Source organism: Lepidochelys kempii, chromosome 28 (assembly GCF_965140265.1).
Source record: "Lepidochelys kempii isolate rLepKem1 chromosome 28, rLepKem1.hap2, whole genome shotgun sequence".
Lineage (NCBI taxonomy): Eukaryota > Metazoa > Chordata > Testudines > Cheloniidae > Lepidochelys > Lepidochelys kempii.
In genome coordinates, this window is record NC_133283.1 from 1617066 (window position 1) to 1627499 (window position 10434).

Sequence of the window (10434 nt, forward strand, 5' to 3'; positions counted from 1 at the left end):
CTAAATCATACTCTGAGCCCACCGTGTTACTGGTCATAATACGGAAATGAATTAATGAATGACATGGAGATTAATCAGTTCTATTTATATGAGTCCTGTGCCTCTTAAGAGTTTGTAGCAATGCTGGGGAGCGTAAAGCGCACAGAGCTGGGGTGTAGGGTCTGGGCCCAGAAAAATTTTGCAATGCTGGGGCTGAGCAGGTGCAGGGATTGTGTAATGGGTGGTGGATTGGACGTAGCCCACTTGAGATTTTGACTGGGAGCCCGTTGCGCCTTGCTTTAGCCCACCGCACTGGCCATTGCTCAGAATGACATTAATTTGATGGATGTTATTATGCTTAATTACTGCCAGATACTAATGAAATGTGTTGTCTAGTAAAAGTTGCAGAATCTTCAAAAGGCATTTAAAAAACTATATCTTTAATTTGTTCATTATACTCTTTTTCAGCAAGACTTGTCTTTTTAATCACAGAGTTACATTACATAAGGAACCCGAACAACCTTGCCATTCCTTGGAATCAGAAAGGTCTATCAGCGAAAGTCCTGCTGACTAAAAACACTGCTGCCATGATTATCCAATGAGTGAGTGCTTGGACCCATTGTTCTCACAGAAAAAAGATCTCTCCTCTCGATGATTCTGCATAAACTGCTGATCGGCTTTTTTCTAATTCTGTTACTTCTGTTCCTCTTCCTTAACGACAGGAAGAAAGGCCAAGTTGACGTAATCTCTCCCTTTTCCGCTAATGAAATCTTCAGGAGTAATAGCTGATTTGTGGCCATGGAGGCATACTTGGAGATTTTTTTTCCGGATGGAATTGCAAGTGCTTGCAGTGCTCCTTCCAAGTATATGGGCCGATAGGAGGGCTGTGGGCCCTTACATACCGAATCCTACCGGGACTGGAGTATTCAGCTGGGAGATTAGACTGCCTGGTATACCTAGCCGAATTGTTAGTTCTCCTGGTATAACAACTCATATTTGGATTAGAATAGGGCAGCCTTTCCCAAACTTTGTTCCACGGAACACTGCTGTTCCACATGATGTGACCAGGTGTTCCAGAAAGAATCTTGAATTTAATTTTGACTTTTGCACTTGAACTTTGTACAACTTTATACGCGTGTTCCAGTTAGAAATAGGTCATTTTATTTGTAATTTATATTTTTGGTTTATTTTATAAAATAACATATATTTGAACATAAATAACGCCATTTTTTATTTGAAAAACCACACGACTACAAAATAATATCATATTTTGCATAACGGGTTAAAAAGTGTTCCGTGGCCAAAAAAGTTTGACCTGTCAAGGTACAGCCCCTCTGTGTGTTGGGGTGCTGTCTCTGCCCGGTACAGGTTGGTTCCAACAAAAAAGTGCATCCATCATATTGACCCTATCTTTATGATAAGTCTGCCTGTTCCTTATCGCTGTGGGATGTGGTCGAACGGGGAGGTTCTGGAGACTTCCTAGCACACGTTCATCGGAGTAGTGCTCATATGTGTCGACGTGCTTTCAGCAGACCTCATGTCCACACTATGTAATGTCGAATTTTCAAGTCTTTTTTTTTTTTTTGCAAAGCTATTTATAAATAGTCGACCACTTAACACCATTTACTCGGCCAGAGGAAAAAGCGTCCACAGTACCGAGTCTAGCGTCGACTTCCGGAGCGTTGCACTGAGGGTAGGTAACCCACAGTTCCCGCGCTCTCCGCCGCCCATTGGAATGCTCGGTTGAGATCCCAATGCCTGATGAGGCAAAAGCATTGTCGGGGTGGTTCTGGGTACGTCGTCAGGCATCCCTCCATCCCTCCGTCAAAGGAACGGCAGACAATCGTTTCACGCCTTTTTTCCTGAGTTACCCATGCAGAAGCCATAGTACAACAAGCATGGAGCCCGCTCAGCTCACTGTCTCTGGCTGCTGGCAGACGCGGGACTGCATTGCTACACAGAAGCAGCTCATTTCCTTGTGGCAGCAGACCGTGCAATAGGCCTGAAAACTATCGTCATCGTGTCCGAGGTGCTCCTGGCCGCCTCAGTAAGGTCGGTCAGGAGCGCCTGGGCAGACATGAGCGCAGGGAGTGAAAAAGGAGTGACTCGACCAAGTTATTCCCTTTAGTCCTGTAAGCAGGCGTATTGCACCGTCTTCTGTTGAGCAGCCAGGAGTCCTATTCCACAGTCTGCTGCCAGCTAAAGCTGTAAAAGATAGATTGAGTGGATCAAAAGGAGAAAGAGACCAGATTTGTTTTGTATTCATTTGCTCCCTCCCCCCTCCCTCCGTGAAGTCAATGGCCGACAATCGTTTTGGTGAGGTTTGTCAGGGCACCTTGAAAAGTTCAATTAAGATTCAGTCCTGCCTGGAATACCAGAGGGAGGTTAACTCAGTGCTTTGAGCGTTGCCCTGTTAAAGGCTTCAATCCTTGAGGAGGCCATTCTGCCTCAGCCTGCTCTCCCAGCCAGCAGCACCGCAAGCACCCAGGAGACGATGAGGGACGGCTAGCACTAGTGCTGCACTGTCTGCTGGCTAGCACCCAGGAGATAATGATGGCTAGCCGTCGTACTGCACCATCTGCTGCCAGCCTACCTCTTGCTCCTCCCTCTGTGAAAGCAATGGCTGACAATCATTTCGCGCCTTTTTCCGTGCGGGCTCCATATTGCTATCAGCATCGTCATCCACCCGCCGCTTCCGCTGCCACTCTGCTCTCCTGCTCATGCCATATCATGGCAACCATGCAGCTGGCTCAGTTTGTAAATGCAGAACCAGAACCTGCAAAAGGAGGCGAGGAGGCGATGGCAGCGCGGTGACGAGAGTGATGAGGGCATGGACACAGATGTCTCTCAAACCACGGGTCCTGTCAATGTGGACATCATGGCGGCATTGGGGAAGCCTCATGCCGTGGAACGCCGATTCTGGGCCGGGGAAACAAGCGCATAGTGTTGCAGGGACGACTCCCAGTGGTTTCCCAGCCACTGTTTCCCAGCGAAACTTTTATGGAAATTTGTGACTTGCTTTCCCTTGTCCTGAAGCGCCAGAATACCAAGATGAGAGCGTCCATCACAGTTCATAAGGGAGTGGCCCTCTGGAAGCTTGCAAGGTGTGACGAAGTGGGACTGTTCTTAATGTTTCCTCTGAATAGTGTGGGGGTGCCTCAGTTTCCCCTAGGCAGTTCTTAAGTATCTAGGGGGTGGAGTAAGGGTGTATGATCATTGCAGAGCCCTAGAGGGCATGTGTGTACAGGAGTCTGGACACAGAGAATGGCCAACACCCTGTTTCCTGGCAACTGATGGCCTGGGCCCTTCCCCCCTGCAAGGTGAGAGCTGAAGGGTTGGAGAACAAAGGAATCAGGTGACCACCTGGCCCGGGAAAGGAACAAAGCCCAGAGGAGGAGGGGCTGGAGGGAGTTTTCAGTTTGGGGCTGGCTGGGACATGGCATGAAGGGCAGACATGGTTGTCTGGCTCACTGCCCCCCAAAATGGACCCAGCTGAGGGGTCCTGTTCTCTGCACCTACAAGCTCTGTGTTAGACCATGTTCCTGTCGTCTAATAAACCTTCTGTTTTACTGGCAGGCTGAGAGTCACGTCTGACTGCGAAGTTGGGGTGCAGGACCCTCTGGCTTCCCCAGGAGCCCTGCCTGAGCGGACTCACTGGGGGGAAGCACACGGAGCGGCAGAGGATGCTGAATGCTCCGAGGTCAGACCCAGGAAGGTGGAAGCTGTGTGAGCTGTGTGTTGGACAGGCTGCTCACAGAAAGGCGACTGCCCCAGAGTCCTGACTGGCTTCATGGGGAGCAGTTCCAGAGCATCGCCCAGTGACTCCGTGACACAAGGCCAGACAGCTCCCGGTCAGTCGGGAATCAGTTTGTAGCGGGCAAATCTACTCTGGGGGCTGTTGTGATGCAAGTAGTCCACGCAACCCAAGATCTGCTGATATCAAGGGTAGTGACCCTGGGAAATGTGCAGGTCATAGTGGATGGCTTTGCTGCAATGGGATTCCCTAACTGTGGTGGGGCCATACACGGAACCCATATCCCTATCGTGGCACCAGAGCACCAAGCTGGGGTGTACATAAACCGCAAGGGCACTTCTCAATACAGGGGACTTTTCACCAACATCAAGGTGGGATGGCCGGGAAAGGTACATGCTCGCATCTTCAAGAACTCCCGTCTGTTTGAACTGCTTAAGGAAGGGACTTTCCAGACCAGAAAATAACTGTTGGGGATGTTGAAATGCCTAAAATTATCCTTGGGGACCCAGCCTACCGCTTAATACCATGGCTTATGAAGCCATACACCTTAGACATTAATAAGGAGCAGTTTAACTATAGGCTGAGCAAGTGCAGAATGGTGGTAGAATGTGAATTTGGACGTCGCTGGCGCAGTTTACTGACTTGGTTAGTCCTCAGCGAAACCAATATTCCTATAGTTATTACTGCTTTCTATGTGCTCCAAAATATATGTGAAAGGAAGGGGGAGAAATTTATGGCGGAGGTTGAGGCAACTCGCCTGGCCGCTAATTATGCGCAGCCAGACACCAGGCCGATTAGAACAGCAGAGGGAACGCTGCCCATCAGAGAAGCGTCGAAATCCAGTTTTAGGACTGACCAGGCTACAGCGTGAGCGTTCTGTTTATTTCTCCGTGATGAAGACCAGCCCCCCTTGGTTCACTCTACTTTTCTGTAAGCCAAGCGCCCTCTCCGCCTTTGCTTTGGAGCTGCAATAAATTTCACGCAATAAAGTTAATGCAATAAAATTAATCCATTCTTTTTTAATTCGTCACACAGAGGGGAATCGCTGGCTAGGTAGCCTAAGAGGGGACGGGGAGAAGGGAAGCACCGGGTGCAATGGTTGGGGGAAAGGACAAATCCACACCACACTCTAAAATGCCAGCTTTCTCTTTCTTGGTTAGTCCTCTGGGGTGGAGTGGTTGGGCGTCCTGACCCCCCCTCGCCCTTCCCACCACATTCTTGGGCGTCCGGGTGAGGCGTCTATAGATCATGGTGAGCAGGGCGGTTAGTTAATCAGCGGATGTCGCGACGGTCTGTGCTCCTGCTGTCTTTGCTGCAGCAACACAAACAGCTCCCTCTCCCAATTCCCTACTTTGGGAGCCGAACCCTAAATGACCGTGCCTAGTAATTTTCGCTGTTGCCACTGCCCCCTCTCTCTCTCTGCCCTCACTGTTCTCTTTCGAGGGGTTTGCCTCTGCGCTCTTTGGAGGGGCCAGATGCATCTATGTGGCTGAGTTAGAGTGCGCCTGGTGCTAAGGTACGATTGGCACCATTGTGAACCCGGTACTTATCCCAAGCCCCCTTCTCAAGGAAAACTCCCTTGTACATTTTCTTGACGCCACCAAAAAATATAAAAACCTGCTGTCCGGGTGCTACTTTACTGCTAGAGGAGACTTGATATAGTGAAATAATTCACAAGTAGTCAGTAAGTGTTTTATATGGCGTCTTCGTACATCCTTCCCAAGGGCAACACTCTTCTGCAAAAATGAAGGCTTGGGCTCATGAGGAGCGGGCTGCAGAATTGTTGGATGTGCATGTCCACATTTCTGCATCTGTATGCAAAATTCACCAAAAGAAAAAATAATTGCACTATGGGGACGGGAAACACCAGATTCTTATTGGTCAATCCGTGGTCTGTCTCCTAAACTAAGCTCGAATGTAAGTAGTCACCACATATTGTTAAGGATAATTTCATGTTGAATGCCCTGTATGACCTCTGCGGTCATAGCTAATACCTGTCCTCTTGGGGAACCAGGGCACAGTAGCCAGTCTGTCTGAGTCATGAAAGAACAGCCACCCCCCTGCTTGAACCAAAGCTGATAAGAGAAAAAAACTTGCATAGAGAAATGAATGGCGGCGTGAGATAAGGCCATTCCTGGTGACACGTTTCAGAGAACTCCCCTATCCTCATCTGTATTAAAGATGGGACAACTAGATACTGCATTAGCAAACAGAATGGGAAAAAAAGATAACCGCACAGAACTCTGGGACCAAAAGAGCAGGGAGCAACGGCAGCATCAGAGATCTGTGCTCCAGATGTTAATGAATCTTCGCTGTACACACTCAGCTAGGCAGTTAGCCCAATTCTCTTTGTGAAATCTTGATAGAGAGCCAAAATATTGAAGCAGCCCAAATTCATTGTCCGCCCCCCCGAAGGAATACCAACCATAGTTAGAAGTGATCAGCTCCTCTTGTGTAGCCTAAAGAAAACCATTGAGTCCTCTGTGTACTCATAAACAAATCTAGTCTCCTCTCTTGAACCATTGTATGTTCTCTACAAAAACCATCTACTCACGATCCAGTAACTTTTCTGATTCGTGTATAGACCAAAATTCTGCCTCATTTCCACTGGGGTATCATCTACTGCTGACTGATCCAAGATTCTGAACCATCACCATTGCCTGGAAAGCCTCACTCGTTCAAGCTTCTGGAGTGGGTGAGAACCCTCATTTTCCCTCTCTGTTTCCTTTTCTACCTCAGGTAGAATAATATAGTTTACTTTGTTTAAACTCTTCTTGAGTAGTTATTAGTATTAGTCCATAAATAACTTAACTCTTCTGTTGGTATCTTCCATATTTGTTCTGCAGCAATCTTTCTTTTGCCTAACCTGTAGAGCCAAAAATACTCTGGGGTTCGCTCATCAAGTGGATTACTACCACTACAATTGTGATGTGAATGTGGGGATAGGGACAAATAAGTGCTCTTTGACTGATTCCTTTGGGCACACAAGCAGTACATTGGTAGAATTACACAACAGTGCCGCTCCGGAAGAGTAAGCGTAATAAATGAGCGTATTCCAAAGTAACGGGCAAGCTGGTTACAAATTGTTAAAGAAAGGCAGGCAGAATGTTACACTAATCACATCTCAGTAGCTTCGAGTAGAGAAACTGTGGCACGGATCTGAGCAAGGTTTCTATTTATTTTTCAAGCTCCTTTAGTAAGGTCTCTCTTTCTCTCACGCTGTGTCTCATAGAATGTTTGTTAACGTTCTCTTCAGACTGTTGCTTTGAATAGCTGTAGAACTATACAATAAGGAGTTAAGAATAAAAATAAAAGTTTTACATCAATACGTTTAAAAGTGAAAGAGGGATGCTTTACAACAACTTGATATACAAGCAGTATATTAGTAGAATGAACAGAGGGGAAAAAAACCCAAAAAGTAATTCCAACAAATGAGCATACCCCCAAGTAATGGGCAAATCTGGTTAAAGTTCAAAAATCCTAAGGGTCTTCCTGCCTAACGGTATGAATAAGGAAGAATCTTTACAATAACTGCATAGTCAATTCTTAAATGGTTTGCATTCCTGTAATTTATTTATATAGTTATGTAATCATTGTGATATATTTATTGTAATTTTGCTGGGTATAAACCCATTAAGGTGGTGGGATCTAATTTGTTAGATAATCGTTGTGTTCGGATTGCTTACCTAAAGTATAGTAAAATGATCAAATAAATATATAGCTGAGAATAAGGTAGAGTATGTTATAAGGGTTTCTTTAGTTCAGATTTCTGCCAAAATAATTGCACGAAGATCCAGTACAACACAGATAATGGCAAGTTAGTAGAATGTTTCCGTGTGTGCCCATGGGGAAAGGAGGGATAGCTCAGTGGTTTGAGCATTGGCGTGCCAAATTCACGATTTGAGTGAATTCAACCTTTAACGAGACAATTTAGGGATCAAGTAAAAAAAAACCTGTCAGGGACAATAATTGAGTCTGCTAGTGAAGGCAGAGACCTGGACTCAGTGACCATTCAGGGTCCCTTCTAATTTTATGAGAGATGTCTTCAGCTTTACTTTTATATTGTGTTTTATAACATATTCCTGTACTTCTTTTTTGTTTGTTTATTTCTTTTTCTTCTGCATTTAAAAGTGAGCTTTACATTCTCTGCTTATAACCTATGGGTTTATTGAGAACAATTAGTAAGATAAACATATAGTATGACTGTAATATTTCCCTTGTATGTAGGTTACTCGGATCTGGGAATTTGTGGAAATGGATTTAATAGCTCGGTTACCCGTAACAAAGGATGGATACAACTATATACTGAAAGAGATTATCTTTCAGGATGTGTGGAAACCTTTCCTCTAAGAAGTAAGTCAGCAATCTGAGGTGGCAAAGGGAATGCACAAAATGATTGTTCGACGTGGATACCCACAGCGGATACTGACAGATCTTGTACCTGAAGTCAATAAGTTTTGAAGTCAATAATTTTTGAAGTCAATAATTTTTTTTCCCTGCTTATTTGTACGATGAAGTCAAACTTACTCTCAGGTCACCCACTGATTTCAATCACCATACTGTTTTTATGAACTGCTCTTGGTCAACGTCAGTGTTGCTATCAAATCATTTTTTGATGTCTTCGTACAAGTACTTGTTTCCAAAACAAATATTAAGAGCTGTTGCTAATTACACATAAAAGAAGTGGCAAATGCGCAAAGGAACAGTCCTTAACACAAGTCTATATGTAAGTTTACGGTGTAACTTATTTTCTTTCAGTATAAGCTGCATATTTGTGAACGACTAATATAACGTAGCTTCAGCAGCCTGTATCACCCACAAACCAATGGTTTGGCCAGAAACGCTAAGAAACTTATTAATCATTTATAGAGCTATAATTATTTTTCAGAAAGCGTGGAGGACTCCTGTATCTACTGAAACTTTGTCCACTGTGAAAAGGAAAGTGAGGATTGCACGATGTAAGGAACATAGACTTCTATGAGCTATAAATGCCATAAACTGCTTAATGATCATGATTTTTGTAAATATTCCAGATAAGTAAACATTTTCATCATGCTGATAGGTATATGTTCGGTAATGTGGAAAGAATAGCATAAGTGACTGCAAAGTATGTGTAATATTATAACGTCTGTGATTTCATTTTCACAATTGTTACTTATCAAAGGTCCAGTGTGATTCTTATAAGAGATGGGCACATATGCCCTGTGTCATAAATATAACAGGAAGGGTAAATCCTTCTTGGCCAGAGGGCAAACCCTTTCACCTCTAAAGATAACTTCGCTGGCACCTGACTAAAATGACCGATGAGGAGAGAAGAAACTTTCAAAGCTTGTGGGAGGGGGGGAGGGGAAAAAAGGGTTCTCTCTGTCTGTGGGTTGTTTTTTGGGGAGGATTTTAGGGGGAAAGACGTTTCCAGACGGATTCTTTCTCTGTTATATATTTGTTAGACGCTTGGTGGTTGCAGCAATAAAGTCCAGGGGCAAAAGGTAAAATAGTTTGTGCCTTGGGGAAGTTTTAACCTAAGCTAGCAAAAATAAGCTTATTGAGTTTTTAATGCCGGTCCCCACAGAGTTCACAGTGGGGAAGGACCCTTGATACCCAGCATTAAAGAAGAAACCAATCAGGTCTACCTGAATGATGACAAGAAACAGTACAACTGCAAAAAATTTGCAATTCCCTACTTTACCAAAAAAACCCACCCCATTATGTCTCAATGCCTCTTGTTTAAAACATGATACAACCGAAAGAAGTTCTTTTATTACTATACCAGCTTATAGTAATAAATCTTTTTTATGTGAAATAAATTAGTCTCTGTATTTGTGTCCCTGTGTATTATGCAAATTATACAAGCAACAAGGAGGAAGCAAAACGTGAGTGTTTTCGGTCCAAACGCCATGCCACCTGGCTTGCAACCCTGGCCAGGCGATAGCAAGTCCTGAGCAGTAGTCAAGATGGTCTCGTTTGTGTGGTGGAAACTGCAGCTAGTGGCAAAAGGAGAAGGTTTGGTCCAGTCGTCTCAGACTCCTCTCCTCTTGCTCGTTCCGCCTCTTGCATTCATTTTGTGTTTTCTTGGACTTTGACATTGCATTGTGTTGGCCTCCTTGAGCGTGGTGTGCATGAGCTCCGAGAACATCTTTGATCGCCTCTCGGACGGAGATGATAAGTGGTGTGATCAAACATTTGCACATGCGGGAGTGTAAAAAGGGAGATTGGTCTTTAAAAAAAGAGACATTTTCGAGAACAATGGGTAGAATCTTTCACGGTGATCCAAGATGTTAACATTACATAGCACGTATGTTTTCTTTACAAGGTGGTATTTTGCCTCTTATATCGAGTATCTGCCGGTATGGTGTGAGACTAGACACACAGGGCCGGTGGGCAACAGAATTCGTATTGCCGACAGACATGGTAAGCCACAGTCTTTTGGCTTCTTTAACCTTCCTAACATGTGGGAATGATTTCATACAGCAGCACCTTCATTTTCCATACCAAACACCCTTTGGGTTGGGCCTTCAAATGGAGGGTCTGCATTTTTCGTTAACAGTGCAGCACAAACCCAACTAACCACCCCCAAACACACACACCCAGTTCTCTGGGATGATCGCTCCACCACTCCCTCTCATCGCGTGGCTAACAGCGGGAAGGAATGGCCACATGTGAATGTCCCCTTAATAAAATTCCCCTAATTCAACTAGGTGACC

The 10434-nt window shown here is 44.9% G+C and overlaps 1 long non-coding RNA gene across 1 annotated transcript; it reads left to right on the forward strand.

The window, feature by feature from the left end:
- Positions 1-5974: 5974 nt before the first annotated feature.
- On the forward strand, positions 5975-9062 carry LOC140904266 (uncharacterized). Its single transcript, XR_012156467.1, has 3 exons — positions 5975-6428; positions 7961-8459; positions 8622-9062. It is a non-coding gene; the product is annotated as an uncharacterized lncRNA (long non-coding RNA).
- Positions 9063-10434: the final 1372 nt, after the last annotated feature.